Source organism: Lissotriton helveticus, chromosome 4_1 (genome assembly GCF_964261635.1).
Source record: "Lissotriton helveticus chromosome 4_1, aLisHel1.1, whole genome shotgun sequence".
In the NCBI taxonomy this organism is placed as follows: Eukaryota; Metazoa; Chordata; class Amphibia; order Caudata; family Salamandridae; genus Lissotriton; species Lissotriton helveticus.
The window spans coordinates 815,423,249-815,444,162 of record NC_136063.1 but is presented as its reverse complement, the minus strand read 5'-3'; the positions used below and the strand labels follow the sequence as shown (position 1 = coordinate 815,444,162).

General features: G+C 47.7%; 1 long non-coding RNA gene across 1 annotated transcript in view; it reads left to right on the top strand.

The window, feature by feature from the left end:
• The window catches only part of LOC144827342 (uncharacterized), a 371,811-nt gene extending 355,760 nt beyond the window's left edge, over window positions 1–16,051 (top strand). Inside the window, exon 5 of the long non-coding RNA XR_013610146.1 lies at window positions 15,873–16,051. This is a non-coding gene — a long non-coding RNA (uncharacterized LOC144827342). The remainder of the gene's footprint in view (window positions 1–15,872) is intronic.
• Window positions 16,052–20,914: the final 4,863 nt, after the last annotated feature.

Sequence of the window (20,914 nt, the reverse complement as noted above, 5' to 3'; positions counted from 1 at the left end):
TTTTTACACAGCATCTAATACGGAGAAGCACATGTTTTCAAGCAATCCTATTTTGTTGGTAACGGAGTGGAGTACATGAAGAACAGTTGATTGAACAAGGATCACACAATACTGATAAGGGGAAAGACCGACCACGCTTATAAATAACACTGAGGTTTCCAGATTCTATGTAGGACAATGTATTGTTGGGGTAAGATATAGAGCTTCTCCTTGCTCAAATGGGTGTAATTTAATATATTTCCCTAGTCTTTGTTACTTCATTTCTCACACTGGAAAGTGTCACTCACATTCCTCGAAATGTCACTAATAATTACCCCAAAATTATGAAAATACTTGCAATAGGCCGCAGAGTAATTCATTCTTCATTTAGTGGTGTCTCTGTTACTGGTTTCTATTGGCTCTGCACCTATCATCATCCCCACACCCATCTTGCTGCAACATGCCGCTAACGCACCACGCGCGGGGACGGGCGCCGGAAGTGGCACCGAGTTACTTCAGTCCTGGAGTCTGTCGGGATCACCACCAACGTGGCAAGTGGCAACGAGTCCCAAGACAAACTACTAGGCCATGGCTCGTAACTTCTATGTCACTGACTCACTCCGACCGTCTCTGAGTGAGTCACACAGTACGCACTCACTCTGACAGAGACCGGGGCTGGCCTGAGACGAATTGGCCAGGTGGTGCGTGCTTGCGGCCCAGCCTTGTGCTGCTGTGACCCCCCGCCTCGAGTAGTAGTATGTTGTCATCTGACCGGTATGGGCTCAGCTGCAGTGAAAAGAAGTACCACCCACACAAGTTAGAGTAAGTTAATTAAGTTAATAAACGCAAAGATCCTCATGATGGCGAACCGCTCCCACCAACCACACGCGACCGATGACTTCTCCTTGCCACATGCACAAACCAACCCCGTTTTTGCTCCCACATCCAGCCACGCAACCATGACCCCTGCATTTGAGGAGACCAGCACCAGCCAGCCACCTCTTACAGCGCGGCAACAAGGCGAACAAACCAACAATGTTATGTTATGTTATGTTAACCGTTTTTATAGAGCGCACAGCTGCCCCAGCAAAGGGGCGTCCCGGCGCTGGCCACGAAGAGGGCACAAACAACATCTACCAGACTGAAAAATATCAAAAGAACCCATCCCAATTATAGTGAAGTGAACAGAAAGGTCTTGATAGCTTTCCTAAAGGCAAAAAGGCAGTCAATAGCACGAATATGTGCGGGCAGAGAGTTCCAAAGCTTGGGCGCGAGGTATCCAAAAGAGCGTCCACCCATCCGGGAAAGCCTGACTCTAGGCACAACCGCCAGATGTTGCTCGGCGGAGCGGAGTGGACGAAATGGAACGTAAGGGGTAAGCAGGTTGGCCAACAGGGCAGAACTCGAGGATTTCAAAATCTTAAAGGTTAGACAAAGTGTCTTAAAATGAATACGCTTTCCAATGGGGAGCCAATGCAGCCTCCGGATAGTGCTAGTGGCAGAGCAGAAGCGCGGAAGACCCACCAGCGCTCTGGCCGGGGCATTTTGGAATCATCCCTAGCTCTCCTCCTTTTCTCGCCCATGGGAGGGCCACACAACTTGTTCCTCCGCCCTGTCTCATCCTCCGTCCATGGAGCTAACTGCAACCTCCACCACCTCCCAAGGAGCCCCCCCCATCCATCCGATGGCACAGAGACCCGCGCTGCCCCCCCCTCCCCTTGCGCTCCCACCCCATTGGCCCCTCAGCATACCCAACTTGCTTCCCCCATCCCTCCCACCCCTTTTCTCTGCTTAGCTGCCCCTCACTGCTCCCAAGACCCACTACTCCCCTAACCCACCCCACTCCTCTCACTCTCGTCACACAGTGCAGCAGCAGCACATACCATAAATATTAAGATTCTTTTTTATTAGGCAGGTATAATTCTTCAAAACTGATCTGGCCTTCAGAACCGGTGCACCACAACTCCCCAAGATGCAAACAACTCGGGCAAGGTCGTGACATGTTTAATAGACTCCCAAATTAATTCAAAAGCTGGAAAATGTATTTGATGGCTATAAAATACTCTAACAAAGTATGCTTTTGATAAAATGAATGGGTCTTGAAGAGCTGACGATCAGGCCTGAAAATTTGCTGAGGGCTCTCCAAAAGTAACTGGGATGTTGGACAGTTTAGTGCTCTAAGTCACAATCACTTGTAATAAAAAACGCAAGCATGTCATACCTTCAATAAGTTATACAAAAGCAATCCCAAGTTTTCAAAACATTTTCCATTTCACATTGTGTTCATACGAACAACATTGCGATAACATATAGCCGATTTTGCTTTTTTAAGTAATTTTTAAATATGAAAGGTTTCGCTGCAAATGTAATTTTAGCAGTCTGTTACTTGGAAAATTAAAAGCTGTGGTCTTGAGTGCATTAAAGGTGACAATGCCGTCAATTGAAAAACTAGTAGCAATGAAATTATCAAATTGGTGGTTTATAGAATGTCTGTATTGAAACTGGAGGGCAGGTTTTCATACAAGAGAATGCCGCCACTCATCTAGGAGGTTAGTACTTCATTTCATGTTAGGCCCTTAGGCTACAGCAACAAAATGTAGGTCCTTTCAGGATTCCATCCAACTGTCATTACCCCCTAGCTTCCACTCCAGATGACACATGGACATTCTGTTACATCATTCACTCTCACCTTTCCAGACACCAGCTCAGAGATTAACTAAAAGAAGACACACAAGATTCTACACACTTCCCTCCAAACAAAACAAACAAGCATTTGCAATGCAATTGGTCTCGCATTTACGCAAGTTTAAGCTATTGGGATTGTAAATGACAATGCGTTTTATTTATGTTTCAAAAACGCAAACATAAATAAAAGGCATTATCATTTACAATGCGAATAGCTCAAATTCCCGTAAATGCAAGGCTTGTTGCATTGCAAATGCTTGTTTTAATCTACTTGAGGGTGGCTGTTTAAGATATCTGGTCCCATTGTCAGTTGAATATGGGTGAAAGTTGGATGGACCTCTAGTTTGTGACCTCGGGTCTACGGTGATTTTCAAAGGAGTCTCTTATGACCTCAGTACTCAAGTTATCCCATCGCGCAGGGGCCAGTAAATAAGTCTTGTTGATTGCTGTAGCTCCACCTGAAGTTACCTGGAGGCCATGGGGCAGGCCTATGGAATGCATGTGGATGAAATTATGAAGCTGCCTGCTATGCTGTGTATTTTACGGTGCGTTTTCCATGGAACAAGTGTTTTTCTTTCCAGATGCCTTAAAGGGTAAAATATGTACTTTGGATTTTTTTCCCTCTTGAAAGTAATGGGGGTAGTTTTTGGAAGAAGTTGGCAAAGCAGATTTCTTTATTGGGTAAAACTATTTCTTCTTAAAATGGAACGCCTTAAAGCTAAAAAATGTTTGTAGCTCCAGCACTTGGGGTGACTAATCAAGTTATTCAGTATGCAAGTGACATCATGGAATGTGCCATCACAACCCATGATGTCACAATGCATGACATCACACGTGGCATCACGGTGAAATCACAAGAAGTGACATCATATATTAAGAACTTACACATGTTTTTATTAGTTGTCTCACTTAGTACATTTAAGCGCATTGTGAGATTTAACAAATGAGATTTTGCTTTGAGGTTGTGCTAAAAAAGTAACGCAATCATGACACAAAATCAGGGCCTCAACTAATTTTTTAAACCCCCCACAAAGAAACTGGCAACATGGAGAAGCATGGTAGTAGATCTGTTATGTTTACTTGGTTGCAAAGTCTGCGCACTCTAATATTTTATGGGGTTAAGACATTTGCTACAGAGGTGTGCATTAAATATCAGGGAATAATAATAATGGTGAAATAACTCTGGAGGTTAAAGTATTTGTTGGAGAGATCCGTGTTTTGTGTAGTCCCAGATCTGATTCAAAGTAGTATAGAAGGTTAATGTGTCTCCTGCAAAGCACATCATATAATATGCATATGACAGATTTTTTTTTATGTAGCTAGGTAAGTGGGTTTCTGCTTTGAACACAGATCCTTTTGTTACTTGCAGTTCATAAATTGTAAGTCTGCTAATATAGCACAATGAGCTATGAAGAATGCAATGCGACTGTTACACCTTTAAACCCTCACTGACTCATGCAACGCATCTTGTACATTGATTTACACACTTGTATGATTTATTGTCAATGTGTATGTTAGGTAAAGCGCTATGACACCTTGCATTGGGATGAGTAGCGCTATAAAGAAATACAAGAGTGATATTTAAATTAAGTGTGTAAATGCTGGGACAGACCAACACATTGCACATTCTTACAGTGCATGCAGTTACATAAAGGGACTGAACAAAGTAAAAAAGCATGCCTCTCTCAAATACCTGTGAAGAGATAACAAGCTGTGTGCTTTTGTTTCCCCTCCGTCACATTTGCATTTAAGTGTGGGGTGCCAGGCCATGTCCAGCTAGGCTACTTGATCAAATGGAGGCCTAATGGCCCTTAACTTGGCCATTATCGTTGGCCCAGCTGGGTGTGAAAATAACAATCTGAATGTGTCCCAGTGTCTGAAAATGACACGGGGACAAGTTAATCATATTTCTGGGGGGCCCAACTTCTTGGTAGGGTAGACGGCGTTAACCCTGCGGAAATAGTGGGTGGACGCAGTGTATCTGCATGTACCCTAGACTTGTGCCCTGGTTGGTGTCTTCCAGTGGCTGCATGATTTTTTCAGTCCGAGTCCTGGAAATTCACAAATAGAAACTAACCTAGATTTTTAAAGGCACATCTGCTAATGTAACAGGCAGGCTGAAGTCCTGAGTAGGAAATCTGTTGTAAGTAGATTAGGTAGGCAGCAGGACACGTCTTCAGGTTATCAGGATACATTTATCAAGTTACACAAGATAGGACAGCAGAGCAGTAAACCTCACAGCTGACCAGACCATCAACTGCCAAGGCTGGAATCTTCACGTACCAGATAGAACACTCTTAGGTACTATGAGAGGTTGAGAAGATAGAAACACTAAGAAAGGACACCAAGTAGTCATATTGAAGTAAGTATAAATATACAACAAAATCAAATAACTATTTGTACAACATCCTGAGTAGTAGTTCTTGCAAAATTAATTAACATAACCTTTTGGACTTTAGAGTGTATTTTTGTCCAGGGCTAAGGGTTTGTAGACCAGTGGCTCTGTCAATTTCTTTTGGTCATAGAAGTCAAGGTGTATGAAAGGACAAGGTCTCAGATTGCTTTTTTACTTCGTATATTTTGACTCTTTCATCTAGAGATTTTTGCATTGAGACAAACCATTTCTAATATTAAATTTGCTGATTTTCTTTATTCAGTACATATACTCTAACCAGTTGGCATTAGGACAGGTGCTCAGTTAACCCCTTCCCACTACCTGTGTATTGAATAGAATGTATATTCATCCGTAAAATGGTTTCTGATGCATAATTTGAAAGTTGCTACTTTGGGTTGGTTTTTGGGCTGAAACTGGTCTGCGTTGGGCTGGATTTGTTCTTATATTTGAGCGGGTTTGGGCTTGGGATGCAACTCAAAATCTGGCATTACTGGCCTCTGTACGTGCTCTTCCACTGCTCCATTACACCGCCCCCTTCCTCCTTAGGCTCCCCCCGCGTGCGAGGCTGTAAGATGGCCGCCTCCACGGCCCTCCCGATGGCTACAATAGCCGATAGCACGGACGAGGCGCCCGCGCCGCCGGAGCAGGGTGAGCGCGTGCTGGGGCTGCTTGTGGCTAGATGGGTGCGAGGCTGTAAGATGACCGCTTCCACCACCCTCTTGATGGCTGCAATAGCCGATAGCGCGGACGAAGCAGGGTGAGCGCGTGCTGGGGCTGCTTGTGGCCAGATGGGTGTAGGGGAGCACGGCATTGAGCAGGATTCTTCAATTTAGCAAATCCGTTGTCCTGTGGGTCGCACCCCAAAGCTGTGGATAAGGACCCCTCCAGATGGACCTTGCCGTCTGAACCATGACGTTCAGTCGGTGGGTTGTGGGCGTTTTAGTCATCCTGCCAGGGGGCTTTGACTTGATTATAGGCCCCAGAGGAAATCCCTTTGCCGGTGGGGAGACAACTGGTGATTCTTGCTGCAGGGTAGCAGGAATACAGAATTCTGCAGCACACCCCATATAGTCTGCTTGGACATTGTCATTAACCTGTCATGCGACGGATGCCCTCCTGCCCACCTCCCTGAAGGGACTCAGTGTTTCATGTCTGTCCTTAAGTAAGAGTGTATATATAGGGCCAGGGATGTTGGCGTATTTGGGGTGTGCGCACCATACATACATCCTGTCTGTCTAGAGCAGTTAGGTGGCAACATCACACGAGGTCATCGGAGGTCAGATATTTAGATATGATGTAGGAAACATCATTGGCCTAGTAAGTCTGTGAAAATGAGTAGAGCGTGGATGGGTATTTATCATGTGAAACTATGCCCGGTCATTTCGTCTCCCTTCCCATAGTTCTCTTTCCGATGTTTCGGTCCATTACTGGTTTGAATTATGTTTTCGCATCTCCTGGATTAGAAAAGATTGTCTGATTGTGTGGGCTTTGAGGGAAGAGGAAAGAGTTGATAACGGCTTCAGTTTATGCAACAAGCCATACAGCGGATGCTGCACTCGTGCCCAAGTGCTAGATTCTAGTCTTTTTCTTTCAGTACTGCTCGCCTTCAATGATGTACATTTTAGGTGTTAATAATTGCTATGCCTCTGTAGTTTGTACCACTCTTGTCGTGAACACGGCTACGTGGAAGGGTTAATCCTCTATCCGTCACTGCGACCAGTCAAGAAACTCCCAGCTTGTTCTTTGAATCTTCGCGGAAATGTTTTCATTTGGAGTAAGCTCATAGAATTCCACCGCACGGAGATCTGTGAATTATTCAAAGTATTTTTTCCCCAAAGTGGTTGCAAATGTTGTTTTTATGTGTTTTGCTAGGCGTAATGATGCCTATTAAAGATAAATGAAAAAGACATCAGGCCTAATTTAGTGGTGGGCAGTCAAGGAGAATCCGCACAAACAAGCATAGTTCTCACATCCAGTGGTGCACTAGTTCTAATTACTGTTTATCTGGGGTGGACGTAGTGCTGTAGGAGAATCTTTCAACTTCCCCAACAGTTTAGTCATTTCAGAGTTAATTCCTTCAACATGGTAGCCCAGTTAATTCTGTGAAAACCTCACATTGGCAAACATTTTCAGACTTTCAGGGAAGTGTCAGTAGAGTCCCGAAATGCTTTAACAAAGTCAGGATGTTAGGGAGGGCAACTATGTGATCACTACTATGTACCCCACCCTGTTGGTGCTTTTTAATACCCCACATCAGATAATGAAGACTCATCAGTGATGGGCATTGGCTTAATTTCCACTAGAGGACTACCCCTTCTTTTCCAGAGTGGTTCATTCACACATTAACAATGGCAGAGCACACTCTGCCACCCAATTTTCATAATTGTAACATGGTTGGAACATTCTCCCCAGTGATTGACGTAATGTCCTCCACTCACACTATAAATCAGTCTGATACTTAGTTTAAAGAAAAGGTGAAGTAATTTGTGGGAGATGTAAGCACAATGTTCTTCAATGAGTTTCTCCTACTGCAGTCATAACATGCTTTCCTGCAACATTCAACGTGCCATGCATGCTTTCCCTTTCCGAGGAGCCCGGGACAATTGCGGCTGCTTCTTTGAAAAGGTCTTGCATTGACAAGAGTTTGAGCTGTTGGCATTATACATTTTTTTGTGTTAATTAGCAAAACGAATAAAAGACATTGTCATTTACAATGCCAAATAATTTTAACTCCGGCAAAAGTGAGACCTATTGCATTGCAAATGCTTGTTTTTCATCCCAGTTGAAACCCTGATGTCAAGCGCTTCCATTCCTGGTGCTTTGCAGCAGTTTTAAGATGATCTTAGAGTTTTTCGATGCTTAAATGGCTGTAATTTCTGAAATTTCTATGTTTTCCTCATCTTTGTTGCTTGATTTTGCTCGCGAGAAAGTGTCAATCATAGTCATTACAATGTCACTCATAATTGCACTGAAACTCAGAAAACGTGACACATAAGCAATCCGAAATGTTGGCAGCTATGTTGGATCCCATTATTTGTGTGCTTTTAGGACGCTGCAGGGCATTCAATGTGGGACTTCCAATTGAGGAAGGGTGTCTGAGATCCCCTCTCAACATTGGCGCTTCAGGCTCAAATGAATTACATGCTCTTAATAAAAAGCATGTGTGGTAGCGATTGAAAGTGGGAATTTGTATCGCCGTACCATCAATGGTATGGTCTTAAAGTCACAACTGCTGACTTTAAAGCCGGGTGCCCGGGTTCGAGTCCCAGGGTCGGATCCCCATCCTCTGATTCTAGGCTCACCACTTAATAGCTGGATATCAGGTTATACTTCAGATACCTATGCAGGAAAGTTGCAATGATAGGATGAGCTGTTTGGTCTAAGTCGCCTACTAAAACCTTACTTTGCATGACTACCCCTCTTTTTCTGCCTGCCCCGTGTGTAGTGGCACTGAGTGGGTCACTGATAAAGTGTGCTTGGATGGCTCATGACACAAAGCAGACAACTGCAGAGGATTCTCTCTGCCTATTTTTCCTTTCTGGAATTAACTAATAAGCTAAAACATATTATTAATGGCAGAAAACTTGTCATGGTGAATGAATCACTATTGTGTGTCTGGGCAGAAAAGCTGTCCATTAGGTGAAGCCCAGCAATGATACAGGCCTGTCTTCCCTGAACATTATGTATTTTATTCCTAGATGTATATATTATAAAGCTGAGGCATAGAGCCTTTGTCCATCACTTGCAGTATGTTATTTTCTTCCTTCCCTTTTCACCACACTCCTTTGCTATTATCCGGTCTTTGGTGCTATATCCTGGATACGCTTTCTCTCAACTTTCCCCTCACAAACTACTTTTCACCTTTCTTTCCTTCTTGCCCACTTTCCTTTCTCTCCTTTTGCACTCTTCCTTCCCCTTGTCTGCTTTTTCCCTTTCCACTTTTAATTCTCATCCTCCTTTCTTGCACTCCAACTTCTGCTATTAACAGTTCGATTTACTATTCTCGCTCCTTCTGTACCCTATCTAATTTTGGCTACCACTCCGATATCTCTTTCTTCCTCTACCTTTTATCTCTTTTTTAATCTTGCAACTAACTTTCATGGTTTCCGCCTCTGTTTCCCCTGTTGTCTACACCCCCATTTGACAGTTTTCCCATATTGTAATCCAGGTCCGGTACATGAGTACAAAAATGGCTTATTAACTGTGGAGATGCCTTTAAATTTGTGTGCAGTACTGGTATCACCCAGAACTGTTTGTTCAGGATTCAGCTGCCCAGTCCAGTTCTCACTCTGACTCGGGGCAAACTGCAGCATGAAGTCTTCTCCAGACAGTGAATACAGCAACTGAAAACAATTTCAACTTGACTTCCTCACCCAGCCAACATAGACCATGAAACATGGAACCACTGTCTTATGCTCAGCGGTGAGGCCACAAAGTGGCAGGCCTGGCAGAATCTTGGGTGGTCTTGCACATGCACCATTTATTGAAATATATTTTTTAAAATGCTCCCAGACTTCCCAGCTTCCTCTATCTCTCAAACACCACCTAGTCTTCACCTCTGTCTTTTCTCCTGGTAAGGTTTGAAGGTGGTGCGGTTGGGAGGGTAGAGTAGAGCTGCATGTGCTCCTCCGTAGTGGCAAAGGAGCGTCTCCCCCCCCAATTGCTAAAAGCCAGCAGATGAACAATAAAATGATAATAAAACAATTTATTTTATTTTTCCTTGCCTAGGCCAAGTGGCCCAAGTCTACGGGCAGGGCCATCCTCTAGGGACAGTAGCAGGGAGGAGGAGTGGTGGGCACTGTTAGTTTGCTTGTTGGTTTGGCCGTCCAACCTAGGACAGCCAAACCAACATGCACGCTTAAATTTCTCAAACCCAGCTCTGTTGTATTTCCAGGTAGAGAAAAGCCACAGACTCGTATGCCTTAGTGAGCGTTAAACCAGTCCGCTCAGGCAATCCTGGTGATGCTGTCATGCTGGGTACTAGCATGAGAGCAGCTTCGGGATTGGGTGGGCAGTCTTGGAGTTGCACTGCGCTTGTGGAAGAGGCTGGACAGCATCAGGTAAGTCTTTTTTTAAATATCCACTGCCCTACCACTTTCTATTGAAACCCCCCTGTGTGAACCCCCCTGCAAGAACCCCCCCTGTGTGAACCCCCTGTGCGAACCCCCCCTGTGCGAACCCCTCCTGCGCAAAGCCCCCCCTGCGTGAACCCCCTTGCGTGAACTCGCCCTGCGCAAACTTCCTCTGCACAAAGCCCCCCTGCGCGAAACCCCTCTGCGCGAACCCCCTTGTGCAACCCCCCCTGCGCGAACCCCCTGCGCAAACCACCCCTGCGTGAACCCCCCATGCACGAACCCCCCTACGCGAACCCCCTGCGCGACCACTCTGCGCGAACCCCCCCTGCGTGAAACCCCCCCCCACGCGAACGCCGCCCAGCCCCATCACAATCACTGCCGTTAGGATTCAGATATTGCTCACAAAGAATACCACTAGTCTTCAAACAGTGGTCACAATCAATGAGACTAGCCTTCATTTTGCTCTTGAAATAGCACAAGAGCTAACAGAATACTACTAAGCTTCACATACTATTCTTCTAGAATACTACTAGTCTTCTTTTAGCAATCAATTGAAGTGTTCATTATGTGTTTGAAGGGTAGTTAAGTAGAACTAGTATTCCCTCATTTGCATATTTCGGCTTGTGGGCATACTACATAGTCTTTATGCATACTAAATAAATACTATATTTTAATAGTAAATGAATAGTAAATTTATACAGCTGTAATCACTGGAATCACACTAAGTGAAGATCTTCCATTTTGGTAAGGGTAGTCACCCTCTTGTCAACTGGTGCATGGGTACAACTGCCTACTGGATTATACTTGACACAATCAGCCACAGTATTTAGCTATCAGAAACTTTCGCTATGGGACTTCAACTTCTAAATGTTCTTTCACTATTCATTTGTGTAGTTAAACGTACCAACATGTAAACCGCTTTGCCCGAGAACTCGTTACCGACTGAAAGTGTCATACATGATGTGGGCATAGCTGCCAAGGTTTCAGATTGCCATGTGTGCCATTTACACAATTTCAATATAAAATATGAGTGACATTTCAACAACTATGAGTGACAGTTTCTCCCAACAGTCAATTGTTACGATCACTTGACAGCGGGCCCCCGCTATATGAGAGCACTAGTATCAATGCTCAGCCTGCCCAGGTAGAGGGGCCCTATGTCCCTGCTTAGCTCAAAACCACTGTTCCTGCCCTTGCAGCCAACTGAGTTTCTTGTGGCGCCATCGAGTACAAGTATTGGGAAGTCTTGTATGCACGGATGTATGGGAAATACCAACACGCTGCTCTAGGCCTGCAAGGGGGAGGGGCATGTATGCCGGTGCCACAATCAAAGCTGTCCCAATTTACCAGGAGGGCTGAGGTGGCGTCATCATCTGCCCCACAAATATGCAGTGTAATCGAGGGCTGTGGCGATCAGAAGTGCAGATATGCCATCTGCCTGTAAAAGTTATCCCAAAGCCAATGCGGCCCCCAGGGGAAGTAAAGGTCGCAGACCAGTCTTCCCCTGGGTATTCGCGAAATGACCAGAACGACAAGGTTGGGGTGGGATTAGAGGGGCAATAGGAAGGGGCGGGAGTTGGGAGAGTTTATAAGGTGTCAGGAGGCGAAGAGTCAGCCTCTTTCTGTCACCTGAGCACCACCAGGGGGAACAAGAACATTGTTTGTAGTCTGTTGGCGGGTGGCTGGGGCAGGTGGCCGATTTGTCGATTGGCGGGGGTTTTATAGCAGCGGTATTTACAAGTAGTGTTCGGGGGAGTCACTCTGTTGTTGCGATGCCCGATGGCGACCTTGGAATCGGCGGCTGTCTGCGCCGCGCCGCGTGTGCGTGGTCGAGCGGGCCGGGAGGAGCTGCTCCGGCCGGGCGTGTACAGCAGGCATGGGCCGGGATGGCCTGCCCGCATGTGAGGGAGAAGGTGTGGCTGCGGTGGTGGCTGTGAGGAGGAGCCACCACCGGGAGCGAAGACGGCATCAGGTAGGGGGAGAAGCACCCTGATAATCGCAACCAGGAGTCGAGGGGGCAGGCGGCAGAGCCTGGTCGATGTCTGCCCGCCATCGCGATGCATGCCACCATTGCTTCCATCGGGGGAGATTTAAGCATGCATGGGCCGGTGGTGTATGGAGGGCCCAGCAACGAGATGAGGCGATTGAGGGCGGGGTGTCCGTGGTGACACGTTCGGGCACGGAGGCTGGCTGCCAGATGGAGTGCTGGGGTGTTGGGCGGTGGCGAAAAGGAGGGAGCACAGGCGTTGGTTCTACCCAGTACTGGGAGGGGGCTGGCTGGTCATGATGGGCGGTGGGGGGGACGCGATGCACCACAAGGCAGCAAGATACCCATTGGACAGGTCCTGGCTGGGGGCCTCAGACAGACTTTGTGGAGTTTTTGGGGCCTCCCTACCTGCGTAAATGCACCCCAATATGAGGGAGGCCCAGGGGGCCCTGGGGGTGGGGTCGGCGTGCTGGGGAGGCCAAGTAAGGGGAGCCAGCACTGGGGAGGGCGTGCAGGGCCTTGAACTGGGGTTGCTGCATGGAAGGGAGGTGGGGGGCGGGCCCAGGGACGCTGTCGGGGGTGGCAGGTGGCATTTCCAAGGGGAGGCTGAGTAGGGGCGAGGGACTGCCTGCGCGGCACGAGGCCCAGCGGTGCTCAGGTGCACCTGGTTGGAGCGACCTGGTGGGGGGGAATCAGGACCTGTGATGTGGCCGGTAGTAAAGGGTAATACCGGCGAGGCGCACAACGGCCTCAGGACGCTGGCTGGAAGCAGTAGGGGTGTCCGTGGCAGGCTACCCTCCGTCGCGGGATTAAGCAGCGAACATTACTTTATGAATTTTACGAAGTTATGAATACAGTTTGCGAAAGATGGCAGGGATGTTGAGGGACGAGTAGGGAGGCTGTTGGCATGGATGTGGAGGGATGCAGTTGGAGGAATTGGACGGTGTGCGATGGGGATGAAGCTGTGAACTGGAAGAAGAAGTGCGGAAGGGGCTGTGACTGAGTGGGGTTGCTAGGGGAGGTGGGGGTGTTTCAGGTAACCGGACTGTTTCGTTGTTGTTGCAGGAGTCAAGTGCCACAGACAAGACCTGAGGGCACAACGGCAACGGGGAACAGCATCGTCTGATCAGGAGGAGGAGGTCCTGGATGGACACTCAGGTACAGGTTTATGGATGAGGCCTTAGGACGGTGGTGAGCTGGGCGGACGAAAGGACATCAGCTGGTCGGCCGGGGTATGCACTGTGGTGAGGGATGTGGCGGAGTGCAGGTGCTGCTGTGGCAGGCTGTAAGAGAACTGCTAGGGGCCAAGCGATGGGTAGGCAATGGTCCAAACGGACAATGTGGAGCCAAGGGACTGAAGTGAGCACACCACGGGTCACTGAGCACTATCTGTGAGTGGGAGGAGCGGCGACGCTTGGGGCCAGAGGTGCCGGTTGGCACGCAAGTGGTCATTAGCATCGAAAAGCAATGGGGCGGCATATGATGGTGTGGGGTTTGGGGGCTGGGCACTTTCCCATGCAGTAGTTAGGGAGCACAGTAGAAGGGCGAGAGGAATAGGGTTTTTTCCACTGGGGCTATGACATGTGGGGGACAGGTCAAGGCCAGTTCAAACTTGGTGAAGCAGGGGGTCATCCATGCATTATACAGGCAATACCCACAACGGGGGTGTGCTGGGGACTTTAGTGACATTATGCAGGGTTCACTTAAGAAGTAGGGATAGGACGGAAGAGACTGAGCTAGGGGAAGGTGCGGATTTGTTTGGGAGGTTCTATACCAGGTGGGTCACTCCGGGGATGGGGGACCGGATAAACCAACGACGTTGCGCAGGAGAGTACGGGGGATGACAGGGCTAAGAAGTCCTTCCCAGTTAGCTGGAGGCCATGGGCCCATGGCGCTCAATGTTGCATGAGAGAAGGCTGGGGCTCTGGAGAAGATGTAGGTGGTTCTATGATGGGGGTCGGGTGGACTATTGAGTGTACAAGGGTCCAGAGAGGCAGGCAAGCTAAATTAGGTTGACTACAGTGGGGGCCCCCCGGGGAGGGGTCAGGACGTGGACGACTGGCAGATGCAGTGAATATTAGGGGTGGGCGTAATTTGCGTAATCGCGTTACGCAAATCTCTGCAAAATGGTAAATAATCTCCACGAACACCCAGAAATTCCGCGAACACGCGGAATTGCTTGTCCGCAATGCTTTTTTACTGTTCGCAATCGCTGTTTGCGTGCTCGGGGAAAAATATATCGTGAACACACATTTTGAGAATGCGAACAAGCAAAACATTTCGCGAAGTTGCGGAACGCAGGCTTTTGGCCGATTTCGCATTCTCTGCGGAACGCGAAATTACCCGAATTCCGCAAATTCTGCGAACGGAATGGAATTTACCGCCCAGGCCTAGTGAATAAGCAGATGAGAGGTGCTTGGGTATACGGCATGAGGGTTGCGTCGAGGCCCCCAATAGTGCGGGCGGGTTTTTGACTGATAGGCTGTCCCCACTTGTTGGGGGCTGGGGTTGTTAAGCTCAGTGGGTGTCCGGGGGTACAAGGGTCTTTGCAGCGAGACAGGGACAGCGATATAGGCGGGGACTTGCAAGGTGGATGGACGGGTCACTGCGTTGGTAAACTACCAGGTGGGGGGGAGGTTCGGTGCCGTGCGCTACGGTTGGGTCCAGGGTGGTCTCATGGGTAGTAGATGGTTATAGTTTGACAGGGGGTTGTGATTGCGTGCTGCAGTTACTCTGTGGGTGGAGGATATTCGAGCCAAGGGCAGGATGGATGGGAAGGTCTACGACATTTAATACCGGGTCAAAGAGTGCTACACGTGGTACACAGGGAGGAGATGCCAGGGAGATGGCCTGCAGACGGCCGGGGCAGGTTTGCTGTGCAGTGGAGGGTGTTTTTTTTTAGGCGGGATGTCCAGAGGGGATATAGAAGGCGCAAGACAGAGTGCAAGGCCAAATGGTACAGCAATAGGGGCGTGCGAGGCACGGTATGTGCAGGGATGGTTTGGAATGTATGGTGCGGGAAGCCGGCACACGGTACAGTGTCGGAAAGACAATGACCATATGATATAATTTCAAGGGTTGGTGGAACTGGGAGTAAGTTAGTGTAAACCCTGGAGATGGGCTGTTATGGCCAATGTGGAGCAGCAGACGAGTGGGCGGTGGTTGTGGTGACTGGTGATTTAGCACCTGGTGTGTTTGGTGGTGAAAAATGGGGCACATGGTTTTCGAGCAGAGCGGCGTAGGTGCTTTGAGGTGCAATGGTGAGGGAGGTGTGTCTGGGTGCCAGGCAGTTGGGGTGGGTTTAGTGGTTCGATTGGTGGCAGTTTTCAGGGGCAAGTAGAGCGTGTGTCATTGGAGCAAGGGGAAGCAGGGAGAGGGCATGACGCAGTGGTGCTTGGTGGCAAGAGAGTGAAGGTCTATGGCTGGGGGTATTTGTTTTCCAAATGTGGAAGGTGGAATGTAAGTTCTGCAGGTCAAAATAGGCCTCATACAGAGGCCGGTCTCTTTGGGTGGGTCTACCTATGGTGACGCACGATTCCTACGTTTTGGGGCTGTTGCAGCGGTGGCCTCAGGAGGGCCTTGGGGGGGGAGTGGCTGAAGGTTGAGGGCGATGGCTGTACGGAAAGGTTTTTTGTGACACTGTTGCTACTGGACTGGGGGTTTTCTGATGGCTTTAGGTTGACTGCCAAACGTGTGATAAGGGAAAAGGGACTTAATTCATGCAGGACTAATCATTCTTTTTCTCCTACAGGATTTGGGAGTAGATCAGGATCCAGGGCACTCGCTTAGATGGGTGGCCATTCTCCCGAGCATTGGACAGCGAAGGAGGCTAACTAGCCAGTGAACAGACGGGCTGTGCAATGATGGGGGAAACGGTGGAATGAAAATGGGGGGTGTTGTTGCCAGTGCGACTGACATTGTGTCACAATAAATAAGGAGTTGCCCCGATATGAGGATACATGTGGGAGAAAAAAGTTTTCTGGGATATGTCTGGTATGGCTTTACACTATGATGCATGGAAGGGGATATGGTTCAATGGAACGGAACGTGGGGCAATTTGGTCATGTGAATGAATTGGGCCTTGCAGAAGAGGGGATCGGGGGCTATCAAACTGACTTGCCAAGTTATGGCCCACTGGTGACGAGACTGTTTTGAGGAGGAATTGGCCCGAATATGTTATTAGTTTACACGGGACGCAGGTACAGGTGGTGGATGGTCGTTCACCGCAATGGGGGCACCTGTCACAGACAAGCTTTGGCCTGAAAAGGTTACTTGTTTACACAGGATGCAAGTAAAGATGGTGGATGGTCGTTCACTGCGATGGGCGCACCTGTCACAGAAAATGTTTTGGCCCGAAAAGGTTACCTATTTACAGAGGATGCAAGTAAAGGTGGTGGATGTTCGTTCACCGCGATGGGGGCACCTTCCACGGAAAGGATTGGCTCGAACAATTTTACTTGTTTGCACAGGACGCACGGTAAAGTGGTGGATGGGCGGCCACCGGGAGCCACAGCATGGGGAAGCGTTTGGTGCACAGGAACTGGGAGAACAAGTGGTACTGTGTAGGTTTGGCACCTTTCGCAACGAATGATTGTCCCAACAATAGTAATATATACGGGACACAACTTTGGGTGGTGGGTTGGTCGTCCACCGGGTGCCGCAGGGTTGGATGACGGGAGGCGAAAGGTGCCCAGGAACTGGGGGGTGGGGCAGGGAACCGCCTTACCGGGGTTTCCATGGTTGGTGGTACTTTAGAGGGGAGATGAGTCACATACAGGCGGATCCACACTTCGGGGGGAGAACAGTACACGGGTGACTGATAGCAGGACGCGGGAGGAAATGAAGGAAATTCAACAGAGGATGCTCGGAGGGCAAGTGAAGGTGTGAATGGGGAGAGGAAGGAGGTCTCCGAGTGAATGGGGAAGAGTCAAACAGGTGAGATGGTTTTGAGAAGGATGAATGGAGAATAAGTCGGTATGGGATGGGGAAAGTATATTTATTGCATTTATGTACTATGTAATAAAGTCTAAATGATTGAAACCTTGTCCTAATAAAATGGCCTTTTATGCTTCACGTAACAGCGTTGAGTGTGGTTCTTGCGCAATGCAGCACCCAGGGAAAGTGAAGGTCGCAGACCAGTCTTCCCCTGGGGTCTTCGCGCAAGGACCAGAAGGACAAGGTGGGGGTGGGATTAGAAGGGCAATAGGAATAGGCGGGAGTTGGGAGAGTTTATAAGGTGTCAAGAGGGGAAGAGCCAGCCTCTTCCTGACACCTGAGCACCACCGGGTGAAACAAAAACCTTCTGTCCAAACAGGTCTTAATCAAAGGGCTTGGGGTGGTTCTTTGGGGTCCGAGCATGCAAATTTAGGGACGATTGCAGAGCAGAGACGTTACAGTACTTTGGAGGGGTGGTGAGTCACATACGGGTGGATCCACCCCTCGGGGGGTGTGAACGGAACACGAGTGACTGATAGCGGGGCGCTGGAGGCACTAAAGGAAATTCAAAAGAGGATGCTCGGAGGACAAGTGAAGGTGAGAATGGGGAGAGGAAGGAGGTCACCAAGTGAATGGGGAAGAGTCAAACAGGTGAGATGGTTTTGAGAAGGATGAATGGAGAATGAGTCAGCATGGGATGGGGATAGTATATTTATTGCATTTATGTACTATTTAATAAAGTCTAAATGATTGCAACCTTGTCCTAATAAAATGGCCTTTTACGCTTCAAGTAACAGCTTGGAGTGTGGTTCTTGCGCGAGCGGTCCGGCCCGGTTGGCAGCACAGATGAGCTGCCTAAGTCACACAAGTTCTTTCACACATATAAGTCAGCACATGCCACATGCAACTCTGGGACAGCTGCCGTATCAGCATGGGGCATTGATTGAGGGGGCCTCGGGCTGGGACACAATTAGCCGGGCAGCAGCCTAGGAGTTTGCTAGGGCGCTGTTTACGTTGTCTTGCGAAAACTACAGTGCGAGTCATATAGTATCATGAATAATGCCACTAAGCACATGTTTATTAACAGTCTGACTCACCTTGCGAGCTGCGGCATTTCTTTTTAACGGGCAGTCTAGTGGCTGCGATGACTGACTCCCAGGGTAAACAGCCCTGCCACCTGGGTATTCAGGCTCGGCTAGTAGAGCAGTTCAGTGGCTGCTGCGGTCTGTGGAGTTGGGTGCAGTCACGCGTGACGGCAGCGCAGAAAAAAATGTATTACATTTTTTTACCACAACCTCCCGAACATTATAATGAGGAACTGCAGCCTGAGCCGACCGCAGTAGCACTCGCGCCACTTTTAAGTCTGCTAACGTTGCGGTAGCCATTGGGCACTATCTATCCTGACAGCAGCCGCATGGAGGGAATGCCGTGCCATCATGTCAGAAATAGCCTATAGTTACTTTGTAGCACTGCAATTCAGTAAAGCCAACCCCCCAAGCATTCTGGGAGCAGTGTGCCTGCCAGAGCGCAGCTGCCACTCTAGTTTTTAGCTTCAATCACAACATTGCTGAATTATTTAGGAGCACTACATCTTCATGACAGCCAGGGCAGGGTATGCCATTAATGCTTGACTTTGCATTTCTGCGTGGTGATACGGATTACCACACTGAAATGTGTTAGTCTAACGCCTGATGCGGTGCACTTAGCAGGGCTGTGTGGGGGTACTTTGCAGCAATGCAGGTGTGTTTGTTGTAGAAAAAATAGTTACTGATCTGTGTGCTCTTTGTGTTCCCAGGTGCATGCCAGTACGTTTGATGTCTGTAAACATAAATGTATGAATGCGTGCTTTTTGTGTGCATGCGTAACTGTTTATGTGTTGATCAATGCAGGTTGTATTCAGAAGGTGGGCACTCTGGCATTGAGCATTGAGCCTGTGCCTAAGGGTGACATGTGGCTTATTTTGTTTAGCCCCTTCGCTGCCAGGCCTCCCCCCATGTGTCACACCTTTTATAGCTATATGGGGGAGTTCACCCTTAGGCCCCCAAAACCTTTAGTCCACATAAAGTATCCATGCCAAATTTGCTTACTTTTATTCCAATGTCCTAAGGATTCTAAAGGTACCTAGGGTTTGTAGATGCACCTGGAGAGGTATGCACCTGTTACAACGCATTCGTTACTCCGCACTACCATTACAACGCGACTTTTATAACGCATACCATTACAACGCATTGCGCTGGGGGGCGCTATAGGATAGGGAATGGTATAATTTACTATCCAACACCTTCCCTAGGGTCCACGGGGACTGGAGTTAGAATAGTAAATTATACTTACCACTATCCAGCACCCCAAAGCGCTATGCGTTGTAATGGTATGCGTTGTAATGGTCGCGTTGTAATGGTAGGTAGTTGTAACGGTATGCGGAGTAACGTCATACATCCACCTGGAGAGACTGAGAAATTAGGCAAAATACAGCAAAATGTAATTTTTTGGGGAAAAATGGGGAAAAGTGCTGCAGAAGACAGCATCTGTTTTTTTTCTCAGCCAAGGATATCCACAAAGGGTTTATGGTGCTAAAATAACCATCTTAACCAGCTTTCAGGAGCAGGCAGCCTTTTGTTAGAAATCCAAAATGTTCTACACAGTTTTGGCATTTTACTGCATATCCTATTTTAGAAATTGTGTGTGCTTTCCACTGCCTTCTAGTTAGTGGTAGAAATGGCTGTGAAACCAATAATGGATTCTGAAAAGGAAGACAAAATTCTGAATTCAGCAAGGGGTCATTTATGGAGATCATTCAGGGCTTTCCTATAGAAACTAACAGTTGAAATAAAAGAATTTTTAAATTGTGTTGAAAAATACCAGCCTTTTGTGCCTACATTTTCACATGTAACTTTTTCTAACTATGCTAGATTTTTTAAAACAATATAACTTTATGTCAACAGGACCTTCATGATTGCGGGAAAATATTGGACTTCTAGGTTCATAAAGAACCTGAGGTACCCAGAGCCAATAACTGAGCCTCACCTTAAAATAGTTTTTCATTGTGTACCAGATATACAGAAATTCATCATGTAAAATATAAAGAGTGAAAAATACGTATCAAGGAAACCTATGTATTTCCGAAATGGGAACAAGATATTGAATTTAGAAACAGTAGTTATTTGCACAACGCTGAATCTGTGGGTAGCCATACTAGCAGGTGAATTAGGGGGCATATTTCAAAATGTCTTCTTTTTTGCACACAGTCTTAAATTTGGATGACAGAAGACAACTGGAAATAACACTTTTTCTTCTATCCTGTTTTCCCCTAAGTCTCCTCAATTTTTTTTTACCTCATTTGTGTGGGTAGGCACAAAGGCACAAATGCAACATGGACACATCACATTTTTCCACACAAAATGCACCATTGCCTAGCTGTGGATTTTGGGCCCTAGCTCAGCCAGCACCCAGAGAAACCTAGCAAACGTAACATTTTTGAAACTAGACATCCAGGCGAATCCAAGATGGGGTGACTTGTGTGGCTCTCATCAGGTTCTGTTACCCAGAATCCTGTGCAAACTTCCAACTTTGTAAAAAACACATTTTCATCACATTTCTGTGATGGAAAGTTCTGGAATCTGTGGGGAGCCACAAACTTCCAGCCACACAGCATTCCCCCAAATCTCCTGGTTTGCAGGGCATTTTAGGAAAAGTCGGGGTTTGGTAGGTTTCCCTACAAGGCAGCCGAGCCCGGGATTAAAAACAAAGATGACCCCCTTGCAAAACCAGGTCGTATTGTAACTGATAATTTTTTATGCTTCCACAATACGTTTTAAGTTCTTCCCAGTGGCGGACACTTGGCTCACCCACACAAGTGAG